Source organism: Heptranchias perlo, chromosome 24 (genome assembly GCF_035084215.1).
Source record: "Heptranchias perlo isolate sHepPer1 chromosome 24, sHepPer1.hap1, whole genome shotgun sequence".
NCBI classification, from domain to species: domain Eukaryota; kingdom Metazoa; phylum Chordata; class Chondrichthyes; order Hexanchiformes; family Hexanchidae; genus Heptranchias; species Heptranchias perlo.
In genome coordinates this window covers 14,431,327-14,457,197 of record NC_090348.1, presented here as the reverse complement: position 1 = coordinate 14,457,197, position 25,871 = coordinate 14,431,327, and the positions used below count along the sequence as shown (strand labels likewise).

Genomic DNA, 25,871 nt, shown 5'->3' with positions numbered 1-25,871 from the left:
AATAATAACTTTAATTTCATGGACAAACAAGAAATCATTACAATAGTATATGACTAGCAGTGAGTATAGATTCTTTTCATGTCATTCATTTTACATTCAGAATTACAGAATGTATAAGCAGGTTGTGTTGGCAAATAGGCTTTTTCAATAGATCATTGAAACAAACTAAATAAATAGAATTTGTGTGCTAATGTACTCACGCCATGAAAATGGTTAATTGATTTGAAGTTAGTGCATTTTCAATGAAAAATAAATCTCAGTGCATGATTAATTATTCAGTTTTTTGTTCCACACAAACATATAAAGGTATAGTCATTGTATTTGCATTGACGACAGAATAGTTTAAATGTGTAATTTTGTTATTGTGAATCTGGTTGCAAGCCAAGAAGCTAACTTACAAAGGGAATAATTTTTAAATCACATTTATCTTCTTCATTAAATTTCTCCTGCAATTTTCTTTATTTTCTCTGTATATTTTGCTGTAGAAACATGCAAATGAGCACACCACAAAACGAGCAGAATCAGCTAAAACATTCTGTACTTTTACTGGTAGAGTCTTATTTGTATGGATAAAGAAAAATATAATCACACTATAGTATTTATAACTATTACTCGTCAATTCTCCAAGTGTAGTCTTCAGGTGAAGCCAGGTTAGAGGGCAGGGGATTATTGGATTAGGGTGCATAGATGTAATTCAGTTCCCATTTTAATGTCAAACATTCTGTACTTCCATTCTAAATTGCTATGTCCGTCATTATGATGGAAACTGCCTATGCAAACTTGATACTAGTGGTGGAGCTAGATTTGTCCAACTGCGGTTGGTGGTGTGGTCGGGGGTGAGGGGGGGGAATCTGAAGATTTGGCCGACTTGACAGGAAGGGAACTGGGAACTGAAGAATGCTGACATACCTAGTCTGAAGGTCAAACCAGGAACCGCACAGACTTGCAAGCCAAACCTAGGCCTAAATTTTAGTCCAGAGCCGGGAAGGTGGTAGGGGGTGGGGGGTGGGCGGGATGGAGGGGGGAAAATTCCTGATGGGAAACCTGGATGTCCTTACGATTTTGACATAAGGACGTCTTTTACTTTTTTTGTCGGTTTCCTGCCCCTCAGGCTGGCCTCAGTTGGACGGGAGAAGAGCCAGGAAGTGGATGCAAAAAGGTAAGCCTTAGATGGGAGGGGGGGTGGGGGGATCGTCCGGGGGTCATCGGGGAGTTCGGGGTCGGGGGTCGTCGGGAGTCATTGGGGAGGTCAGAAATCGTGGCAGGCTTGTAGATGGTGGTGGGGGGCGGGGTGTCGGAGATCATGAGGGGTTTGGAGATTGGGGGGTTGGAGAGTATGGGAATGGGCGGAGATCATGGGGGGGGTCAGAGATCGTGGGTGGAGGTCGGAGATTGTGGGGTGGGTGGGGATGGTCGCTGCAGGTAGGCTTGTTGGGCGTGGGGGAAGCACTCCTGCTCCTCTGGGCCCACAAGCTCTGCTATAAAAGCACTTACCTGCAGTTTCTGGCCTTCTCACCTCCTCTCACGTGGCATGAAGTAGAAGGCCCGGCTACCAGGAGTTAAAAACAAAAAAGCTGTAAAAATGAAGGCCCACAGCCTCCTTGGAAGCTTTTATAGACCGACCCACCCCCTAAGAGTGGGTTGGTCGCTTGCTGCTTGTCCCACCTCTGTTAAAACCGGAAAGCGGCGGGTTGGAGGCGAGCTTTAGATTTTAAAAATTTTTACTGCCTCTGCTGCCCCCAACCCACCCATTTTTCCGAGTTAAAATTTAGGCCCTAGAGTCCGAAGACGGGTGGCAGATGTTCCTGGGAGCGAAATGGAGGTGGTTCTCCAAAGCCATGTTGGCCAACCTCAGAAGGATTGGGTGGTCATGATCCGCACTGGCTCTGTCACTGCTTGTCAAACTGTAAATACACCCTCCGGCCAGTGGTGATGCTGCAGCACCTCCTCTGGGGGGAGAGTGTAATTACATTATAACAAGTTTACACAAGCTGTTTCCATTGTAAATGTGGACATGGGAATTCAGAATGAAAAATGTTGACAGGATGTTTAATATATAGATATTCCCCCAATTTCATTTTTTTTTCTTATTCATCTTTTTTCTTCTGCCTGCTGTTTTTTCTTTCCTTCCTCTCTTTCTTAAGTTTGATATTTGAATTTCCTCATTTTTCACGCTGTTAACATTTCTGATGTTTTTCATTCTTTCCTGTATGGATGTTTTCTGTCACTTTCTCACTCATTCTCCACACCTCTCTCTTTCTGTTTCGTTGCTTCTTTTCATTTCTGTTACTCAGTCTCTGTCACCTGGTCCCTGCTATCAATAGGAGATATCCCATGAGCCTTGCTGTCGTATGATATTTATACAGTGAGCACACCTGATTACATAAAATGTGAGGGATGAAGTCATAGGTGTGTTAGCTCCGATTGAGTTCACAAGTTGTACAGATATAACGTCACACTGTGATCTATTTATGCAATGGTAAATTGATGTTGTAAAATTCTTTTTAAAGTTGCATTAAATGAAGAAAATATATATGCTGAGCACCTTCAAACGTATGCAGAATTGTACAGGAATATAAAGTTGGGGGTTACGTATATGTGATGCTTGATTGTTCCAGAGGCTGCAGAGTATCATGAGCTTACAAATAAAATCAGAAAATTCTGGAAATTCACAGTAGGTGAGTCAGCATCAGGTCAATATTTCAGGTCCGACCCTACATCAGAACTCAGTGCATTTCCAACATTTTCTGTTTACTTCAAGTATCCAACATTCACAGTTTTTCTTTTTATCTCTGTCATGAAGCTACAACCTAGAATTCTAGCTACTTTGATTGTTCTCTTGCTGGTACCCAGTTGGCCATCGTCTGAGAGCTCCATGGAGAATATGATGTGCGCTGCTTAGAATTTTAGGTGGTATGCTTGAATGTGGCATGTGAGGGTGCATGAAGCTTTTATCAGGGCAACACTCTCTTCCTTTTCTTTGGAGTCATTTAGTGCCTTTAAGGATATCTATAACTAACTTTGTAAGGATTAGTTTTTATTGCATTTTTGAGCACGATACAGAGATATAAGCCTAGGCATTATTGTTGCTAATAACAGCAAATGAGCAGGTGGCACTCTCCTCTGTACACTATTTTACGTAGGTGTTAAAATAGTGAATAAAGCAATGTCATACAAACATTAGTGTTTGCCTGTTCATATCACCAACAGTAAATTCTAGGCTATAATGTATAAAGTCAAAATGATCACAATAAACAAGGAGCCCCATTATTACCAACCATTAAACAGAAAGCAATTGAAAAAGGAAATTTTACATCCTTGTGTTTCTTTACACCTATTTTTAGTTGAACAGTAAATATTGACGCAATTATCAGATGACTTGACTGGGAGGAGCTCCACAGGGTATGGGAGTGGAATTAACATAAAAAGTTGGGGGAAGTACCCACAGTAAATGATTTATCTCTCTGTATAATTCAGCTCCCTGACCCTATTGGTCTTGGTAAATACTCCAGGCCGGGATATTATTAGCATTTGATTTTAAACAACAATCTTCAACAAATTAGTGGAGCTGAGTTCCAGTTATTTTTGAGAAGATATTAAAATTATTCATAATGATCTTCAAATGATTCATTTTTAATTGGGGTATTTATGATGAGACATTAACTATATGCTCAAGCAATATGAATTTAGCAATGCTACTCACCGTTTTGCAACGAGTTGCTTTTTTCTTTGCTAAATTGTGGATTTATTAGAATAAAAGGAAGGGAGCACTCAGAAGTGAGTTGAGACTGATAGGACAGTCCATTACTGCTGGGGTTAGGAAGTTAAGTTTCCGGTTTGACAATCTTAAAATTTGGATATTTGTGAGACCAAATATCGAGTTCCTATATCTTCTGTGCTCATGAAGGGTGAGTGATGTCCTTTTGAGGTTTAACCTTATCTGATGATGTCATTCCCTTTGTTATTCGAATGTGGAGTTGGCAGAGAAGGACGAGCTTCAGCTGCCTGTTTTAAATAAATCAAATAAGGCTGACACAGGGTTGCCCCAATGTCATCATCAGGAAAACAAATGTACAAGTGGCCCCTTGTAAGGTGGCACAATCAGTAAAACAATTTAAACACAAAGTTTAATTTAAACAAAACCAAAAGGAAACTTATAATCTAAATCCTAATATTATTGTCTGAGACCGTGGGGTAGAAAATCACCTCAGGCAGTGGCGCTAAACGGACAGTATCACATCGACAGCCCGTTATATTCCCTGCTTGATGTTCCATTCAATTGGCTTCAATAGAATCATGATGTGGAGATGCCGGTGATGGACTGGGGTTGACAATTGTAAACAGTTTTACAACACCAAGTTATAGTCCAGCAATTTTATTTTAAATTCACAAGCTTTCGGAGGCTACCTCCTTCCTCAGGTACACATCGTTCACCTGAGGAAGGAGGTAGCCTCCGAAAGCTTGTGAATTTAAAATAAAATTGCTGGACTATAACTTGGTGTTGTAAAATTGTTTTCAATAGAATCAAACATTGCATGGGCTGATGCGATAACGCCCGTTTAGCAAGACAAATTTCTACCCCTTTCTATTCCTTGGGGTGTGCTGAGGAATGGAACTATTCCCATTTTGGGCACTGGTGTCAACAGCAGGCACAGTGAGGTGCAGAACAAAGCTCCCTCCACTCTGCTTTAACCAGGGGCCACAACCCCAACCTCAGAAATACAGCCCTACAAAATCAGTGTCATTATTTTTCCCCTATTTCTCACATCGGTTAAATCTAATTGAGTAACATTGACAAATAGTCCAATTTGGGGGCAGTTTTATGTTACAGGCCCACTGTTCATTGGAGAATGCTCAAGCACATCTCACACAGGTCCTCAATTCCTATCTTTATCCCTTTGGCAAGTATGTGAGTCTCTCCAGAACACCATGGAACACAGCCTCTCTCTTGAATGGACTGTTAGCCATAATTTATGCATACTCACCTCTACGTTGCCAATGTTCAAATGCAGACACAATACCCCCATCTCTGGTTTGAACAACTTGTCACCATCACTAGGTAAAACAGAGATATATCTCACCCATTGGAAAACCACAAATAATATCTTCTTTGTAAACTGACAGAAATATGAGACAAATATTTGCCACTAAAATGCCAGGAATTAAACACTCACATTAGACTATCAGGTAATAATAAAAAGCATTAGTGCTCACTGTTGGTTACAAATGAATTAATATTCACGGTTCCTTAGTAAAACATTAATGTTCACTGTTCTTTAATGCATTAGCACTCATTGTACTTCACTACGGCATAAGTGCTCACTACTCTTTACTAATCTATTACTGCTGATTGCTCCTTACTAATATATTAGTGCTCACTAGTCATTACAAGTGCATTAGTACTCACTATTCTGCTTATGTACTAATGCTCACTGCGCTTTACTAAAGTATTGGTACTCACTGCTTCTTACTAATTCGTTGCAATATGTGTGATTTTTTTTTGGTGTCTATGGTGCCCTCAGAATTCTAGAAACCATAGTTCTCAAACAGTGTATGATTTCACTAGATGGTGTGTAGTAATATTTCAATTTCAACACATAGGATCAGTATTTCTGGGAATATAGAAGTATTTCTAGGAATGAAAACTGATGCCTATATTACAGTAACTCTAAATATTACTCATTCCAAAGACTCTGCATCATCTCCATAGTAACTTAAAAAAAGCAATGGGAGATCATGATGTGGGTTAATTATGCTTTCTTTTGACAAATGCATTTGTATATTTAGTACGTAAAAAAGCAATGCTGTCCAATTAAACTTAATTAAAATTGAGTAATGCAGGTACCAATCATTTCAAACTTTAATTCTCCCATTTATTACAATTTTGATTAGTCAGTTCTTAATTTGAAATTTCTTGAGGTCCATTTGCAACCTGCTCAGGTTCCAAATTTTAACATGTTAACTTTTTCCACATGGGACTGGCCCATCAATAGTAGTTTGAGTGATGCAACAATGACTGATCATCAGAGCTACCAACACTGGCAAACTCTGGGGGTAAATCTTAACTTTGTGCATTGGGGAAAATGGGTGATAGCGAGTCGGCAGTTTAACATCTCTCCTGATTTGACTTCAATAAAAATCGGGAGAGATATAAAACAGGCTGCCGACTCATTATCACCCATTTTACACTATCTCGCAAAGTCAAGAACTACCCCATGCACGTGATATTAAAAGTTGTGAGTCAGCTGCATACCCAAAATAAGCTGTATCTGTCACACAGCTCATAGGGGCTGGCCTGGAAAACATAAGTGACAAGGACAATCATAGTTTGGTTACGTTCAAAGTTACTGAGCTTGAGAAATAGTTGGAGCCATTCTACCCTATATGGAGGAAGGGGGGGGAGGAAAGAATCCTTGAACATGCAGTGCAGGAGGTGGTCACCTGGCAACCAGAGAGAAATATTGATGCAGAGAAAGGAAACTGGATTATTGGGGGGTGGGGGAGAGGGGAGGAGGACTCGGGTTGTCTGATAGGCATGTAGTGCTGACGAAGACAATGGATAAATTTTAACCCCAAGGACGAGTGGGAAGGTAAAAATTGTAAAAATGTAAAACCCGACCCCAGTCTGCCTCTAACCTTCCCAGTTCCGGTTCTAACGGAGGCGGGTTGTGGAGCGGGCGACCAACCCGCTCTCAGGAGGCGCGTTGGTCAGTAAAATCTTTTAAGGAGGCTGCATGCCTCTATTTTAAAAGGTTTTTTATTTTTAACTCCTGGGGGCCTGGATTCCTGGGCCTTCCGATTCATGACTCATAAGAGGAGATGAGAAGGCCTGGATCAACAGGTAAGTGCATTTATTGCACTGCTTGTGGTCCAGGAGGAGCAGGAGTGTTTGCTCCTACACAACAAGCTCACTTGCCGTGATCCGACACACATGATCGGTCGATCCTACCCCCCCACCCATGCCCCATGTTCGAACCCCCCACGGTCTCCGACCCCTCCCCACAATCTCTGACCCCTCCCCACAATCTCTGACCCCTCCCCACGATCTCCAAACCCTTCCCACGATTTTCGACCCTCCCTGACCTCTGACCCCCCATGATCTCCAAACCCCCCATGATCTCCGACCCTCACTCCCACCGATCTCCAAACCCCCTCCTTGACCTCTGACCCCCGTGACTGACGCCCCCGATGACCGTCGACCCCGATGTCTGACACCCCCACAATGTCTCCGGCACACCCCCAACAATGACCAACCCTGTCTCCTTGAAGTCTGCACCACGCCTCCCCCCCCACACAATGACTGGCTCCAAGCCCCCGATGTTAGACTTACCTGCTGGCATTCACTCCCTGGCTGCCCTCCCGTCTGACAGCCAGCCAGTTAATCTGGCTGGCTGTCATACAGGAAACCTACAGAAAAAATTTGAAAGACGTCCTTACAGCAAAATTATAAAGACGCCCAGGAAATCCACAGTTCCAGGTTTCCTGTCTGGAAATCCCTCCGGAAAGCATGAGCAATTGCACTGCTCTGTCAATCAGGTGCCGTAATGAGGGGAAGAAGTTGAGTGAGGAGATAATGCAGGCACTAACGATAATTTTCCAAAAAGCTTTGGAAATGGGAATTATGCTAAATGACTGGGAATATTATACCCCTCTTCAAGAAAAGGAAAAGGTATAATCCAGGAAATTATAGACTAGTCTTACTCCAGTTGTAGGTAAACATGTAGAGTTCATAATACATGATGTAAACATTTGGAAAGTTATGGGCTAATCAGGGACTGTCAGCATGGATTTATAAAGGGCAGGTCATGTTTGATTTGATTGCATTTTTCTGAAAAAATCACAGAATGTACAGATAAAGGAAATGTGGTGGATGGTTTATCTGTGAATTTTATCCAGGTTTATCCGGGCCTTGTTGTGCAAATTAAAGTATATGGTATTAAAGGGAATGGTAGCTGCATAGATAGAGGGATAGCTAGGGAAGAGAAAGCAAAGAATAGGGATACATGGATGTTTTTTGGATTGGCAGGCTGTGAGTCGTTGTGTGGCCCAGGGATCTGTGCTGGGATCTGTTTTCCATTTATGTAAATATTTTGGACATAGACTTAAAAGTGATCATATTGATGTTTGCTGATGATACCAAATTAAGGACATTGCAAACTATGAGGAAGAATGCAAGAGATTGGAGGAGGACATAGGCAGGTTAGTGGAGTGGGGAGGCATGCAGCCAATGCAATTCAATGCAGAGACATATAAAGTAGTACAATTTAGGAAAACAACAATGAACGGAAGCCTACCCTAAATGTTAAAGTTCTTAAATGGATAGATGAACAGTGAGATCGAGAAGTGCTGATATATAAAACTTTAAAGGGGCAGGTAGAAAAGGTTATAAACAGGCAAATAGGCTCAAGCTATGTATGCGCTTTATACATAGGAGGTTTGCAAGGAACTGATGTTAAATTTGTACGAGATCTTAGTTAGGCCACAGTTGGAGTATTGCATGCAGTTGTGGGAACTCCATTCGAGGAAGAATATCAGAGCTGTGGAAATAGCCCAGATTCACTAGAATGATACCAGCAGAGAGGTTGTAGCTCTGAAGGAAGACCCAAAAATAAGATTTTTTCCCCCTCGAGCAGGGAAGGTTAGGGGAATTTAATAGATGGTTTTAGAATAATGTAATATTTTGACAGGATAAATAGTGGAAAATGGTTTCCACAGGTTGGCTATTCAGTAACAAGGGGACATAGACTGAAGATTGTCACTGGAAGACTGAAGGAAGTTAGAAGATTTGTTTTTCACACAGAGGGTTATTAGAAAACAAAATGCGTTATCGCAAGTGGCTATTGAGGCAGAGACTATAGCATCCTTTAAAAGGGAATTTCATGAGTACTTGAAAAAAAAGAATATAAAAGAGACAGGGAAAGGACATGGGAATGCAATTAGAGCAGACAGGTTCAGTTGCACAGCTAGTACTTACATGGGCACAATGCGCCTAATGGCCTTCTTTGGTGCTGTATTTTCTATGATTCTGTGATGCGAGCAGGCAGTGAAAATGTGGCTCCTATTTCTATCACTATAAATAGACTCACTGTTGCATCCGTCCATGCAGTATAAAGGTGGCAGTAATAGATTTACTCTTCTTGTTTTTATCCTATTTTCATTTTCTTTCTTTTTCTCCTCTTACTTTTTTTTTGTAATTTTCCCATTTTTTCCCCTTTTCTCTCCTGAAGGTACTTACTTTTTCTAGGTATGTGCCCATGGGTGTCAGTGGCCTGCAGTACCTCGCTAAAGTGACCATTTTTCATGCCCGAGCCTTGACAGTGAGCGTCATCAAGCTGTTTGAACATGGAGGGCATCACAAGTAGACTCGATCCTGCTCTCACCTGACATCACAGACTCTCAATTCTCTGCAGGAGTCAGTGTGTAGTGATCAGGAATGGGAACTTTGGTTAACTTTTCTCTCACTACAGCCCAAAGGGAGTGAGGTCAATAGTAGTTCCCTTAAACCCTCTCTGCATGACAATTACCAATTTTGCTTCAATTTACCCTAACTGTAGGCAGTTATATACCAAAGGCACTGAGTTCAGATGTCCCAAACACTTTTCACACAGTACATTTACAGTTTGCAGAGTTTGTATTCCATCAGTCTGAAGTGGATTCAGATGCAGGTTGCAGAGGTGAATGAATAATGTGTTTAGCATTACAACATTGATTTCACATATAACATGTTTATGAACATTAATCTTGACAATTCAAGATAAAAGGAACTGCAACTGCTCAGTGCATGTGGTGTAAGAATGCTAATTACATAAAAAGTTTTAATAAAGGGTACAATGGGTAAGAGGTGAAAATTTACGACAACTTACGATTAGGAGATTTTATCCTTTTTAAAAGCTTTTTGTCTTGGCAATGAGTTGTGTTTGTGACCTCCATGCTATCATGCACGTATTACATAACAGGTGTGCAACCTTTATTTGTTGATGGAGCTCAGTTGCTGTACCTATCTATAAAATGTGTCCCATGGCTCTGATGTGATGCCAATTCTGAAACCTGCCACAGCTGACAGCATAGCTCGTCAAGAAAGTATTTAGCTAAACATAAAACATGTTATGCAACACACATACCAAATGCTGAACTGAAATTTACAGTCTGCACAGTGTGTAGGGGAGAATATACATACAGGAAATGGCCTTAAATCTATTTCAGTTGATGACTTCTTAGAAATTTTGTGAATTTTTCCACATTAACCTAAGAAATCTTACAGTTTAAAATATAGATGGCTGCAGCTATCTGACTGAGGAAAGTATTGAAGTTTTCACAATGGTAAATTGTTGGAAGAAAATACCATTTCTGTTAGGGAGGCAGCCTTTATCTTTTCTCAAAAATAACACTGGTCCTGGACTTAAAGCGAAGCTGTTTGCACAATGGAAAGTTTCAGGCAGGCTACCTCCTGGAATAATCTGGCCTAAAAACTCAGCTGCAATAACGCCATATTACATACTGTAGTAAATTGTGTAGCAGCATTGTCCGCTGTAATAAATTGTTTTGTAGCAAGCCAACATGTTGGCTTCTGTGGTAAACTGTATTGTAGCAGTGCTACCTCATTGGCTGCTGTAGCAAATTGTATTGCAGCAGAGTCACTGTGTTTGGTGTATTATAAGTTTGCATTATAACATTGCAAATTTTTGATGTGATTTGTATCTCAGTTAAAGTAAGAACTAGACTAACAAGGCAAAAAATTGTAGATCCAGATGATTGACAATGCTGTCACCACATCACATCATTAATCACATCACAGCAGGGTTATAAAACCATGGTTAATCATGTGTTTTTACACACCATAAATACTGTAATTTTTTTTATTTAATGTGCCAAGCTAATAAAATAAATAATTGAAATAATTAACCATGTTTGTCACATAATTGTGTCTAATCATACTTCCCTGTTTCATTAGTTGTTCATGTTATAGCTCCTTCTTAGTGACACATTTTTCCACCCATCCCCATCCAAGCAGCATGCAGGAGAGGGCCGGAGTGATATTTACACCCTGTCCATTAGATTGGTTTGGAGCATCATAGCATGCAGTTCTTCAATGATTCTTTGCTCTGTTGACATATTCTTATTCCGATCAATGTTGATGTATTACTCCCCCCCAAAAATGAAGTAAATAGATTTTGAGCAAACAAATATGACTTACTGAGGATCAAGCGAACTAAACTATCTTTCAATTACAATCTTGCAAGGCAATAATTAATATTAGAAATATGTGGAACTGACGCTAATGGGCTGTTCCACACACCGGATCTCCAAATTATTGGCAGGATTGCAGTTCCTTTAACCCTTATTTAATATAGTTCTAATGATTAATTTTACTGAATATGAGGTACTTTGAGGGTAGCTCACACTTTGACTTTTAAATATATATTTAAACACACACATATATTTAATCACACAAATACCAAAGCACAAAAAAAAGGTTTAATGTGTGTAGAAAGTAAGAAGGAAAAAGAATGTTAAGAAAAGAGTGAAACAAAAGGAATAAGAAAAAAATGATGAGCAAAACGAGCAATGTGACATCTTTTACTTACATGGGCACATTTTGTGAGGCTTTGCCACCCACGGTGAGCCTTACTGGATAGGAGCACAGGGCTGTTGCATTACGGGGCTGATCCTGTAACCACTCTCCTGGTTAGTGAAGTTCCATGTTGGTTGGACAATATTGCCATATTTACCTGATATACTCTGAGTGCGTCATTCAATACTAAGGCTGATGGCCTTTTAGTTACATTTTACAGATTATGTAACTCTGAAAGACTAAGTGGGGAATTTTAACTGCCAGCGGATTTCTGGCAAAAAAAACAACGGGTTTCAGTTAGTTTCCCGCTCACCCGATTTTAACCACCGGATATCATTAACAGGCTGCCGGTCCACTACCCACTCAAATTGGGTGGGAAGTGGAGGGGAAGCGGCTGTCGGCCTCCAGAAAATCAAGCAGCTCTTGGCCACCCATGAGCACTCTGTACCCGTCAGGGTAAGTGTGACAAAGAGGTTCTCTAGGGGGTTTTGTGGTAGGTAAGGGGGAAGTCCATGGCAGGGGAGGCCTCAACTTTCCATTTTTTTAAAATTTCAAAATATACTTTATTTCATAAAGTTTAAAGATACACACAGTTCATAGTAAATGCACAATTACAATTCAAAACAGTACAATACAGATCGTACACACTCCGATCCTGTCATTACAATTGAAAACACAGCTCATATCTTCTAATACGTTCTGTACAATACAAAGTGGGGTGGCCTTACACGGTGGCCTTTCCCCATAGAGGCTTTGCGAGGCTGCACCTCACTTCAATGCATCCCGCAGCACGTACTCCTGGACCTTGCAGTGTGCTAGTTGGCAACACTCGGTCGTGGACAGCAACTTCAGCTGCTTCTCCTGGCCCCACAAAGGAAAGTGAAAAACTTACCTGAAGGGTCTTTTAGAAACATAGAAACATAGAAAATAGGAGCAGGAGTAGGCCATTCAGCCCTTCGAGCCTGCTCTGCCATTCAATATGATCATGGCTGATCCTCTATCTCAATGCCTTATTCCCGCTCTCTCCCCATACCCCTTGATGCCTTTTGTGTCTAGAAATCTATCTATCTTCTTTTTAAATATATACAGTGACTTGGCCTCCACAGCCTTCTGTGGTAGAGAATTCCACAGGTTCACCACCCTCTGGTTGAAGAAATTTCTCCTCATCTCAGTCCTAAATGTCCTACCCCATATCCTGAGACTGTGACCCCTCATTCTAGACCCCCCAGCCAGGGGAAACATCCTCCCTGCATCCAGTCTGTCCAGCCCTGTAGAATTTTATATGTTTCAATGAGATCCCCTCTCATTCTTCTAACCTCGAGTGAATACAGGCCGAGTCGACCCAATCTTTCCTCATACGACAGTCCTGCCATCCCAGGAATCAGTCTGGTGAATCTTCGCTGCACTCCCTCTATGGCAAGTATATCCTTTCTTAGGTAAGGAGACCAAAACTGCACACAATACTCCAGGTGTGGTCTCACCAAGGCCCTGTATAACTGCAGTAAGACATCCTTGCTCCTGTACTCAAATCCTCTTGCAATCAAGGCCAGCATACCATTTGCCTTCCTAACTGCTTGCTTCACCTGCATGTTTGCTTTCAGTGACTGGTGTACAAGGACACCCAGGTCCCTTTGTACATCAACATTTCCCAATCTATCACCATTTAAATAATACGCTGTCTTTCTGTTTTTCCATCCGAAGTGGATAACTTCACATTTATCCACGTTATACTGCATCTGCCATGTATTTGCCCATTCACTCAACTTGTCTAAATCGCCTTGAAGCCCCTTTGCATCCTCCTCACAACTCACGATCCCACCTAGTTTTGTGTCGTCAGCAAACTTGGAAATATTACATTTGGTTCCCTCATCATGAATAGCTGGGGCCCAAGCACTGATCCCCGCGGAACCCCACTAGTCACTACCTGCCACCCCAAAAAAGACCCATTTATTCCAACTCCCTGTTTCCTGTCTGTTAACCAATTTTCAATCCATACCAGTATATTACCACCAACCCCACGTGCTTTAATTTTGCACACTAACCTCTTATGTGGGACTTTATCAAAGGCCCTCTGAAAATCCAAATAAACCACATCCACTGGCTCTCCCTTATCTATTCTAGCAGTTACATCCTCAAAAAACTCCAGTAAGTTTGTCAAACATGATTTCCCTCTCATAAATCCATGTTGACTTTGTCTAATCCCATTGATATTTTCTAAGTGCCCTGTTAGCACATCCTTTATAATAGACTCTAGCATTTTCCCTACTACTGATGTTAGGCTTACCGGTTTGTAGTTCCCTGTTTTCTCTCACCCTCCTTTTTTAAATAGTGGGGTTACATTTGCCACCCTCCAATCTGCAGGAACTGTTCCATAATCTATAGAATTATGGAAGATGACAACCAATGCATCCACTATTTCCATGGCTACCTCTTTTAGTACTCTGGGATGCAGATTATCAGGCCCTGGGGATTTATCGGCTTTCAGTCCCATTAATTTCTCCAGCACTATTTTTTTACTAATACTAATTTCCTTTAATTCCTCCTTCTCACTAGTCCCTTGGTTCCCTAGCATTTCCGGGAAGTTATTTGTGTCCTCTTCCGTGAAGACAGAACCAAAGTATTTGTTTCATTGCTCTGCCATTTCCTTGTTCCCCATTATAAATTCTCCCATTTCTGACTGTAAGGGACCTACATTTGTCTTCACTAATCTTTTTCTTTTTACATACTTGTAGAAGCTTTTACAGTCCGCTTTTATGTTCCTTGCAAGTTTGCTCTCATACTCTATTTTTCCCCTCTTAATCAATCTCTTGGTCCTTTTTTGCTGAATTCTAAACTGCTGCCAATCCTCAGGCTTGCTACTTTTTCTGGCAACTTTATATGACTTCTCTTTGGATCTAATACTATCCTTAATTTCTTTTGTTAGCCATGGTTGGGCCGCTTTTGCATTTCTCAAATAAGATAATGTGTTTTTTAATGACTTTAATCCATCTTAAACATTCTTACGGATGGTTCAGCTGGTAAGCACCACCATCTGAGCCCGGAGGAAATCAGAAAAGCATTAGAAACGCCAGAGGTTAGGGATCAAAGAATGTATATTTACGTGTTTAGTTTAAAGGGAAATGTCTTCAAGAATAAGTACTTACCAAAGCTCTTTTGGTTTGAGGGAGGAGGAAAGAGGACCCCAGAAGAGTCATTAATCCTCTACATCAGGATGATGTCGTATGCATGTGATCAAATGATATCTTTAGCTGCAAATTGTGTCATTGTAACATATGTTTGTAAGCAAAAAGAGTTTGCTAGACACTTTTTCAGAAAGTCAAACATCCTAGCTGCTTCAATTGGAAAGGATCGGGAGCAAAACCAAGAGTGAGCATGCAAGAATGTGTGTACGTGTGTGTTTGTACATGTCTGTATATATACTTGCCAATCATAATTTCTAATTAGCTGTTGTGAACTCGATGAGAGTAGCTCAGTGGTATGCGATTGTCTTTCAAAAGCCCAGTTCACACTGTTATTGTTTTACTTTAGGAAAAGAGGCGAACTGGAGGGAATCCTCCCTCCGGAACCTCCAAGTGACAAGTTACAGAGTGGCATTAGCAATAGGGCAGTAGACCCATGACTGCTTTTTCAACCATGGAATAGTGCATGACGCGGGCAGGAATGAAAAAGGTAAAGAGAAAAGGTACAAAACAAAGTGTTTCCTGTCATTTTCACACTAATGGTATTTATTTTAGCAAAGTTTGACACATAGCTATTTATAGAAAAACTGAAAATAGTGGCTTTGGTATTGCTAATGTTCAATTGGAGGAAATCTGACTCATTCATGACCTTCACAGATTTTATGCATTGTCTATTAAAAAGACACTTTGCTTAAAAAAAATGAAAAGGGCGAAATTCAACTTTGGTATGGGCGATAGCGAATCGGGCTCCCTGTCATACACCCCATCCGATTAGGAAAGGAAAATTGGGCGGGCTATATAATGGGTGTCCAATTGGCAATTGCCCGTTTTGTGCCCTTGCCAAAGTTGAATTTCACCCCCAAAAGTAGCTCTTTGAAATCCTTTCTGTGGAAGATGGTCAAAAATACCCCGAAAGCATGGCACTAACATTCAGTAATGCTACTACTGGCTCTCTCAAATACTGCTGATATGGTAGGAGAAGTAAAGACTGAATGCAAAAATATTAAAGCCTGAAGACACTTGATAGTCCTGCTGGCCCAGAGAAAACACAACTCCAGCCACGTGAAAGAGGAGAAAATGTATTTTGAACAATAAGTTAAACTGTGCAATAATGGGGCTTGAGGGGGGGGGGGGGTTTGTCCCTTTGAGGTTTATAATTAATAAATACAAGATTAGTGGATAATTTCAACAACTCGTAAATAATCATTTGTCTATTAGACATTCATTAAAACCTATGTTTCTTAATTTCTTTTGTAAATTGAATAATTTACAAGTCTTGGCATAATGCTGAATGCAAGTTCATGACAGTTAATTTTAATCCCATGGAGTGTAACTGTTAGAGATAAGAATATTTTTGGCATTCATGTAGATTTTGCTCAGAAAGATGGCTATGTCCCTGATGCAAATATGCCATTTTGTTTTCTTTTAATCTTTATGAACTGTGTCTGTGTGATAATAAATCGTATTGATCTAGTGCTGTAAATTATGTTGTGTGGGATGAAAACAGAGATAAATCGTGTGGGTGGAGAACTGGAGGGAAAGAAAATAAATAATTTAAGAAATTAAGAAATACTCAACAGGAAAGTGTTTAAAATATTCTCTCCACAGTTGCACACCACTATTTGTGTCATAGGCAGGTCAGGTAACCCATTGCATAACAGAGGAGTAACATTACCACCAATTGTTATCCAAGAGTTTTCTGTGCACTGTTTATTGCAAGCTTTCCCAGGAGTTCATTGAGAGGGCATTTTAAAAACTCAACTCCAGCTTCTCAGTTATTTTTATTATATGCAAGTGCACAAGTGGCACAATAAAGATTGGAAAAAATTTCAAAATACAAACTATGTAAAGTCAAGAAGGCCAAAAGTGTCAAAGATGTCAAAAGTGTCTAAGCTTATGTAGACATCATACATGCTTTAGCCATCCATTAGTCTCTGGGTCAACATTGTGCAGTTTGGAAAGTCCTCCTGGTATAAAGAAAGAAAGACTTGCATTTATATAGCACCCTTCACGACTTCAGGATGTCCCAAAGTGCTTTACAGCCAATGAAGTTCTTTTGAAGTGTACATACTGTTGTAATCTAGGAAACATGGCAGCCAATTTGTGCACAGCAAGTCCCATAAATAGCAATGTGGTAATAACCAGATAATCTGTTTTTTAGTGATGTTGGTTGAGGGATAAATATTGGTAAACGAACATGAAATGAGCAGCCAGCCATTCAGTAGATGTGCTGCGTCCTCACCGGCACCGCAACTGCACAGAGGGCGGTTCCTGAGTCCCTCGGTGCGCTCATTTGCTGCACACCTTATCATTCCACATCTAAAACAATCGAGCTTGCACCAGAGATGGTGTGGCAACTCGAAGCCAAGCAGTCCCTCATCAGGCTGGGTGATGAGGAAGGAATTTCTTACAGAAGAAGCACATTGAGGCACAATATTCTCCAACTGAGCAGCAAAGTGCTAGAGACAAGCTTCATAATGTTTGTGCATTAGCTCCCCAAGTTGAGCCTGCAAGCTTATTTAGCAGGCCATTTCTGCTCGATCTTCTGAGTTACCTTGATGAGGTGCTCCTTGTAATTAAGTGTGTGATCTATAGTTACTCCTAGATAAACTGGCATTGAGTCATGTGCCAGCTGATCTCCATCTAAGAGGATGTTGAGTTCTCATGAAGCGTTGGCATGATGAAGATGGAAGCATGACGACACTGTCTTTGACACACTGGGTTTAAGTCTCCACATTTTGCATTAGGCACTGACAGCTGCCAAATCGTAATTCAAGTTGTCCTCAATATTTTTGAAGTCTCTGTATCTTGAAGCCAGGCAGATCTCATCTGCATACTTGAATGGCCTGGAGATTGTTGGAGGCAGATCATTTGTAAAAATATTGAAAAGAGTTGGAACAAGAACAAATCGCTGGCAGAGCTTCTCAATTCTAGGCCTTTATGAGAATCCTTATAATGTATTCTTGCCATAAGTTTTACTATTTCACTATAAACTAGTTGATCTGTTATGTCATTGCACGTAGAGATTCCAGACCAAGTGCAGTCTTAAAAGTGATGTGGGGTTAGAGGGTGGGAAACAATTAGACTAGGGCATGCTGTAATAATTCAGTCTCCAATTTCAAATCACATATTCTGTCCCTATTATGTTTAAATTGTTTCAGCGGGCTTGGGCATCAACGGGGTGGCAAAAGATTCCCCGACCCCCCCCCGCTCCAATTTTCAACTGCTGACTGCCGGCCGGCCATTATGCAGGCGAGAAACAGGCAGTTTGCAGTTGAAAATTGCTCCCATGGACTCTGTATAAGGCAAACAGAAATTCTACCTTATATGGATTTCTCAGCAACTTGGTTTGGAGACTCTTAGTCCGAGAATTTTCGCAGAGAGGCTCCTGCTCAGTTACGGTAACTTGATCAGAAGTGCAGTGGATACCCGTTTACGTGCATATACGGGGTTTCTTCCGCACTTCCGGCAAAGTTACGATGGTAGAGCTGGAGCAGCTCTGAGGAAATTCTGGGCCTTAAAATTAGTGATGGGTTTCTGAGTGTGTGTTGGACATCCAGGTGACCAAAAAATAAATAATTTTAAAATAATTATGAATAACATAATTACAAAGCTCAACTATAAGATGGTCTCCACATTAATGGTCCCTTTGTTGGCCTCCTAGGTTAAGAGTCATGTGTTGACCATAAATCAAATATGATTAGATTCACTTAGTTCAATTGATGCACTTTATCTTCATGTAATGATACAAAATAAAGAACACACCACCCTTCCCAGACCAGTGGGTCATCTTACTTGGCTTAAACAAAAGATCTTCTAACTATCCTCTAGCATTTCTAACCTACTTGCCTGTGTGAAGGCCCTTATAGCTTTCCCTTTAATAAATCTGACTGTCCTGTCTGAAAATCCTCTCAGCCTTTATCTTAAATCTCATTTTATAGACAGAGAGAGATTAAAGTTCTTTCCAGCTTGCCCAGACAAGCAAACAAATTGCTTATTGTTTATTCTGTGGGGAAACCAGCTTCTGTTTAGCATACGAACCACCTTTTGTCAAGGTGCCTTTTAAAAAAACAATTGTGAGAATACACATTGCTTTTAAAGACCGATTTTTAAAAGTAATTCTTCTAAATCCTTTCTTTGGAAAAATGATAAAAAAGTCTTGAAACGTGGCACTATCCTTTTCTACACAGTCACTCACTGACTTCTCTTATTCACTAATTCACTCACTTGCTCACTCATTCACTCACTTGCACAGTTATTCACTGAATCACCTTGCAATAAAACACCTTACCCATAATATTAGTGAAGTGAGCTCTGTTTCAGAAATTGCTTCTCATCCCCAACAACAACAACTTGTATTGATACAGCATTTTTAATGTACAAACTGTCCCATGAATATGAGGAACTGAATGCAAAGTCATGGAAGAGAGCTTAGGAGGGGTGATTGAAGGCTTGGGCCATCCCGCTCAAATCATTTACCAGAAAGTGAGCAGGAACAAGTAGCCACTTCAGCAGTGGATGTAGCCCAAGTGCTGGCTGGACAACCTTATGATCCAAGGCAAGGAGGCAGTGGCCACCTTATTGCTAAGAGATCTCCACTTAGACACAGCAATCAGCCTCCTTCTACCAGTAGAAAATTAGTAAAGATACTGGGGTAAAATTTCTATGGGGATTCTCCTGATCTGCTGCTGTAACTTCAGCAAAAAACCCCGGAGAAACAGAGTAAATGGGAATTTTACCTCAGTGAAATTTTAGGCTTTTAATAATGTACCTGTTTGTGGCATTCTGCTGCTGCACAGTCAAATCGAAAAGTGAGTGTTTTACTCCTCCTGCGCTTAATGAAGGGGAAGATTTCAAAGTATCACCACAGAGGCTGAGGAACCGCTCAGAAATGGGGCTTGGCGTATCTTCGGAGGACAGAGGAGGAGGGAAGAAAAAGAAAAATATGAGTAAATGTTGACTACGCTAGTTGGCTTATTCTATTCTACTTAAAAAGCAATTGGCCAGCAGTGGTGAATCTGGACATTTCTGAATGGGGGGATTGGGTTTGGAGTCACATTTTGGAGAGTGAGACAAGTACATTTTCTCACTTGTAATTACTAAATTATGTGCCTTCCATTTCCACAGAAGTTCAAAAGTTATTCTGCACTGTTATATATGAAATGGCAGGCCTCACCACATTTAAATAAAGTCATTTTTTAAAATGTTTCTGGATAGACTTTCCTCCCAACAAAACTCATTGAAATCACCCAATCACACAATCAATGAATCCGTTAACCCCGGAACTACTTCTTCCACATCTGTCAATCTATTGATTGAATTTGATTTGATGAGTCCCTGGTACATTTAGATTTCTAACCCATTGAACTCAATGTAATCTATTTAACTTGTGACTTTGGGGTATCTTATATGTGCAAATGAGCCTGTCCTTGAGATTTGGGATGGGATTTCTGGCTTTGGATTAGGGTGGGTGGGGGTTCCAATCTGTGACAGTGCAGTGGGCCCCCAGGAATATCCACATTATGCCATTATATGTATTAACGGTTGGAGATTAGGGATGTAGGTGAGATAAATTCAACAGCAAGGACAGCCATTCAACAACTGGGTTAACAACAAATGACAATTTTCCTAACATAACCGGGCTCCCTGGATCCTTAAGTTTAGTGATCAAACACTCCTATGATTTTGTTAGCTATTTGTAATTCCAACAAAAAGTAGGAATTTCTGACATTTGTCAGAAGCATAGGAAATTTGAAACCCTGTATGTGCAATAGTTCAGGTTGTTTGATACAAGAGCGGTGTTCTATCATTGAGCATTACACCTTCAGTTTATCGGAACAGATTGGAAGTGTTCTGGTAACAAGAAGACCTCAAAAGTGGAAGTTAGCAAGTGAACAGAATTAGGGACATAGAAACCAGTTTGGTGAATGGAAACAGAATTTTTTAGTGCAGGAGGTAGTCATTTGGCCCTTCTTTCCTGAATTTAGGTCCCTCTTGGGGGCTGGTTTTACACTGTCCTGTTTTCCTGCTTTCTCCTCAAGCTAATTATTGTTGGAGGTGAGCGCTGAACCTAGACTTCAGATTTGAACTGAGACCCAACAAAATTAATACCTGTTTTCCTATTGAATTTTGACCTTGATTTTTGCTTTTGACATTTATTGGGGCTTTACTCACAGAGGATATTATAAGAAGCTGTTCCATATAATGTTTATTTTGAGCAAAGGAGACCACATATTCACAAAAGATAAAGCGATGAGCAAATTATACAGGTTTTCTTCACAAGATGATGGAGTTGCCATGGTTATAACTGTTGTTTAAAACTGTTTTAGCCAATTGTTTGTGGGAAAGTAGGTTCATTTCTTATCTCATATATGTATATGAAATAAATTCTGTATTCCAGGTACGGGAAATCCAAGCATAAATATTTTCAGCTGAATAAATGTAGCTATTATCAGAAAAGTTTACACCATTGTTACCATGTCCAATGTCCACACAGGCCAGCCCGAGTGTAGGATCTGAATCAAGTTATTGATTGCTGTTCTGTGATAGATATCAGTCTTTTGTGTGCCTGGGGAATTGGATTCCCCAGATGCTGGGAAGAGGAAAACTGGGCTGAGGCCCATTCTGCACTGCCATTGTGCTGCCCTGGGATTTCATGGGGATTCACCTAGAAATCTAAATGGACTTGCACTTGGCTGTGTGTTCATATTCTATTTAGGGGCAAAAGGGCACATTCCCAGCCTCCTGCCTCATACTCCTGAGAACTTGATGGCTTTCAGCTGCAAAGCCCAGCCAGGGAGTAGGCCTGGGCCTGGGCACGCAAATGACTTGGGTAGCTGCTTCCTCTCAGACATACTGAGTGCCATTGGGTGCCCACAGCGGAATATCTATCCTCATGCCTTTTTAGAAAATCTGCACATTTTCAATGATGTTGCTTGTAGTATCGCAGGTGACAATGGGGTAGATCTTGACTTTATGCGATAGTGGAAAATGGGTGATAGAGAGTCGGCAGCCCGATTTTTATTTCCATTGACTTCACTGTTTCAAGTGAGGGGGTAGGGGCCTGCTGGGATGTGGAAATGGAGGCGGGCATCTCCAATGAAATGATTTAGAAAGAAGTTCGTGGGACATTTCCTCAGAGACAGTGCAGTAAGTGTCTTTTGGTTAGTTCCTAGAAAATAAGTGACTGCTGATACATAAAAAAAATCCAGAATTACAATAACTTGCATTTATATAGTGCGCTTCACAGAGGCGTGAGGAAAATGGATGCTGAGCCAAAAAAGGAGAGATTAGGAAGGGTAACCAAAAACTTAGTCCAAAAGTTGGGTTCTCAGGAGGGTCTCAAAGGAGGACAACAAGCTGGAGAGTTGGAGAAGTTTAGGAAGCAAATTATAGAGGGTGGGACCTAGTCAGCTGCTGGTTCCAATGGTGGGGATATGCAAGATAGGATGCGAGCAGAAATGTTTTGGACATGCTGGAGTTTATGGAAGGATGGGAAGCCAGCTAGGGCAGCATTGTAATATTAGAGTCTGGAGGTGGCAAAGGCACGCATGAGTGTTTGAGTGTTGAATAGCCTACGGTAGAGCTGGAGCTGGGAGATGTTGGACATGGTCTTTGTGATGGAGTGAAGACAGGATCCAAAACTCTGTTCAGGGTCAAATAGGAGGCCAGTATTATAAGCAGTCTAGTGCAGCCTGAGAAAGTGACTGGGGAAGGGTACGAAGTTTATGGCAGAGACCGAAGATGAGGTGGACGCAGAGGTTCTCCTGGTCTTCTGCCATAACCTTGTGGCACATCAGTGGAAACTTCTGAGAAATGGTCCAAACGACAATTTGTGCCATTAGTCAAGGGGTTTCCGACAATTCTCCATTGAAATTACGGTGGGAAATTGGGCGAACCCCCCCCCCCCAACCCCAGACATTCCAGGTGGATATCTTCCCAATGTTTAGCTGGAGGAAGTTGTCACTCATCCAGAACTGGATGTTGGACAAGCAGCCTGAAATGACAGAGGCAGTGAAGGAGTTGAGAGAGATGGTGAAGAGGTAGTCTCATTGCTTGATATGTGGAAGTTGACCCCATATCTGTGGATGATGTTGCCAAGGGGCAGCATGCAAATGAGGAAGAGGAGGTGGCAGTGTGGAGATGGGAAGAGAAGCCATTGCTAGAGATCTTTTAATTATGATCAAATAGGGCAAGAGTGGAACCAGACAAGGGTGGTGCCACTGAGCTGGACAATGGAGGAGAGGTATTGGAGGAGAGCAGTGGGGTCAACTGTGACGATGGCTGCAAAGAGATCAAGGAGGTTGGGCAAGAATGATGCATCATGGTCACAATGATAGAGAATGTCACTCATGACTTTGTTCAGGGCTGTTAATACTGTGGGAGAGGCACAAGCTACATCAAGTCACATCGAGTCTACAGCACAGGAACAGGGTATCAGCCCAACTGGTCTATGCCTCCTTTAATGTTTCACACAAGGGTCCTCCCTTCCTGTTTCATCTAACCCTATTAGCATATTCTTGTATTCCTTTCTCCCTCATGTATTTACCTAGCTTCCCTTGAAATGCATCTATGCTATTTGCCACAGCTACTCCTTGTGGTAGCGCGTTCCATATTCTTACAACTCTTTGGTGAAAGAAGTTTCTCCTGAATTCCATATTGGATTTATTAGTGACTAACCTATATTGATGACCTCTAGTTTTGGACTCCCCCACAAGTGGAAACATTTTCTCTATGTCTACCCAATCAAACCCTTTCATTATCTTAAAGACCTCTATCAGGTCACCTCTCAGCCTTCTCTTTTCTCGAGAAAAGGGCCCCAACCTGTTTAGCCTTTCCTGATGAGTATATGCTCTCAGTTCTGGTATCATCCTTGTGAATATTTTTTGCACCTTCTCCAATGCCTCTATATCCTTTTCATAATATGGAGACCAGAACTGTGCACAGTACTCCAAATGCAGCTCTCTGCAAGTTTACTATAAACTTCTCTGCTTTTCAATTCTATCCCTCTAGAAATGATCCCTAGTGCTTGGTTTGCTTTTTTTTATGACCTTATTAACCTGTGTTGCTATTTTTAGTGATTTGTGTATCTGTATCCTGAGATCCCTTTGCTCCTCTACCCCATTTAGACTCTTATTATCCAAGCAGTATGTGGCCTCCTTATTCCTTCTACCAAAATGCACCACCTCACACTTATCTACATTGAAATTCATTTGCTCATTCTGCAAGTTTATTAATGTCTTCTTGCATTTTGACATATTCTTCCTTTGTATTAACTATACCCCCAATTTTGTGTCGTCCTCAAATTTTGAAATTGTACTTCCGATTCCAGAGTTCAAATCGTTAATGTAAATTGAGAACAACAGTTGTCCCAGCACCGATCCCTGTGGTACACCACTTCCCACCTTTTGCTAGTCTGAGTAACTATCTTTAACCCCTACTCTCTGATTTTTGTTTTGTAGCCAGCTTGCTATCCATTCTGCTACCTGTCCCCTGACTGCACGTGCTTTGACCTTAGTCATGAATCTACAATGCAGTACCTTATCAAAGGCCTTTTGAAAATCCAAATATATTGCATCTACTGCATTAACCATGTCAATTCTTTCAAAGAATTCAATAAGGTTGGTCGAGCATGACTTTCCCTTCTGAAATCCGCATGGACTACTCCATTATATTGTCGTTTTCTAGGTGTTTTTCTATTACATCTTTGAGTAAAGATTTCATTATCTTTCTACCATCGATGTTAAGCTAAATGGTTTATAGTTCCCTGGACTTGTTCTAGCTCCTTTTTAAAATATAGGAATAACAATAACTGTCCTCCAATCCTATGGCACTATTCCCTTTTCTAATGAATTTTTATATATATGTAATAGTATATCTGCTATTTCTCCCCAACTTCTTTTAATGTTCAAGGATGCAATCCATCCGGATCAGGGGTTTTATACTCTCTAGGTTTGATTAGTTTAACAATTATCTCCTCCCATTCTGTCTTAAATGTCTTTATATTTTTTTGATCCCTTCTTCTAATGTCATGTCCACCTTGTTAGTCTCCCTGATAAATACTGAGGCAAAGTAACGATTCAATATTTCTGCCATTTTGCTGTCATTACCTGTGAGTTTATCTTGTGCATCCCTTAGTGGCCCTATCCCTCTCCTGATTTTTCTTTTGTTATTTACGTGTCTGCAGAATACTTCATTATTTCTTTTTATATTCCTTGATAGTTTAATTTCGTAGTTCCTCTTTGATTTCCAATTGTTTTTTTGATTTCTTTCTTAACCTCTTCGTATTCCCTTTTGTCATCCTCTCCTTTATTCTCTATGTACTTAGAGTATGCCTTTTTCTTTAGTTTCAATTTTACCCCTATCTTTTATTCATCCATGGTGCTTCATTATTGGCTAGTTTGTTCTTGCTTTTTAGAAGAATATATTTCTCCTGAACCCTATTGATCACCGTTTTAAATATTTCCCACTGCTGTTCTATCTCTTTGCTTGTCAATTTTTTTTTCCACTTTATCTTCCCTTGTTCCATTCTCATCTCCATAAAATTAGATTTTTTTCCAATCTATTACTTTGATCTTTGTCTTACTTATGTCTTTCTCAATCATTATTTTAAACCTTACTGTGTTATGATTGCCATTGCATAGATGTTCCCCTGTGCTCTGGTTCATTTCCCATTACTAGATCCAGCAGTGATTCCTCTCTTGTTGGGCTTCTCACATACTGGGTAAGAAAGGAGCCCTGTACACACTGTAACAACTCCATTCCCCTTTCCCTTCCTCTTCTTGCCAGTTTATTTGGAGGTAGTTGAAATCTCCCATGATTATTATTTGATTCTTTTTTACTCATTTCATAGATTTGCCTAAATATTTCTTCCTCCACTTCCCTTCCAGTATTAGGTGATCTGTAGAATATCCCTATTAATGTGATCGATCCCTTTTATCCTTTGTCTCAATCCATATGGATTCTATTTCTACCTTAATGTTACTTATGTCCCTTTTTTCTATTGCCATTATGTTGTCTCCAATTAGTACAGCTACCCCATCCCCCTTCTTCCCCTTCTTCCTTCCCTATCCTTTCTAAATATATTATATCTTGCAATATTTAACTGCCAGTCCTGTTCT

The 25,871-nt window shown here is 40.6% G+C and overlaps 1 protein-coding gene across 3 annotated transcripts in view; it reads left to right on the top strand.

The window, feature by feature from the left end:
* Nucleotides 1-25,871, top strand: part of LOC137341578 (potassium voltage-gated channel subfamily A member 1-like) — a 71,262-nt gene that overhangs the window by 8,384 nt on the left and 37,007 nt on the right. The window contains exon 2 of one of the 3 annotated variants that reach the window (XM_068004793.1): nucleotides 15,101-15,241. The exons of the other annotated variants lie outside the window; for them this stretch is intronic. The gene's annotated coding sequence lies outside the window, so the exon portion shown is untranslated. The remainder of the gene's footprint in view (nucleotides 1-15,100; nucleotides 15,242-25,871) is intronic. 3 annotated transcript variants of the gene reach the window in all.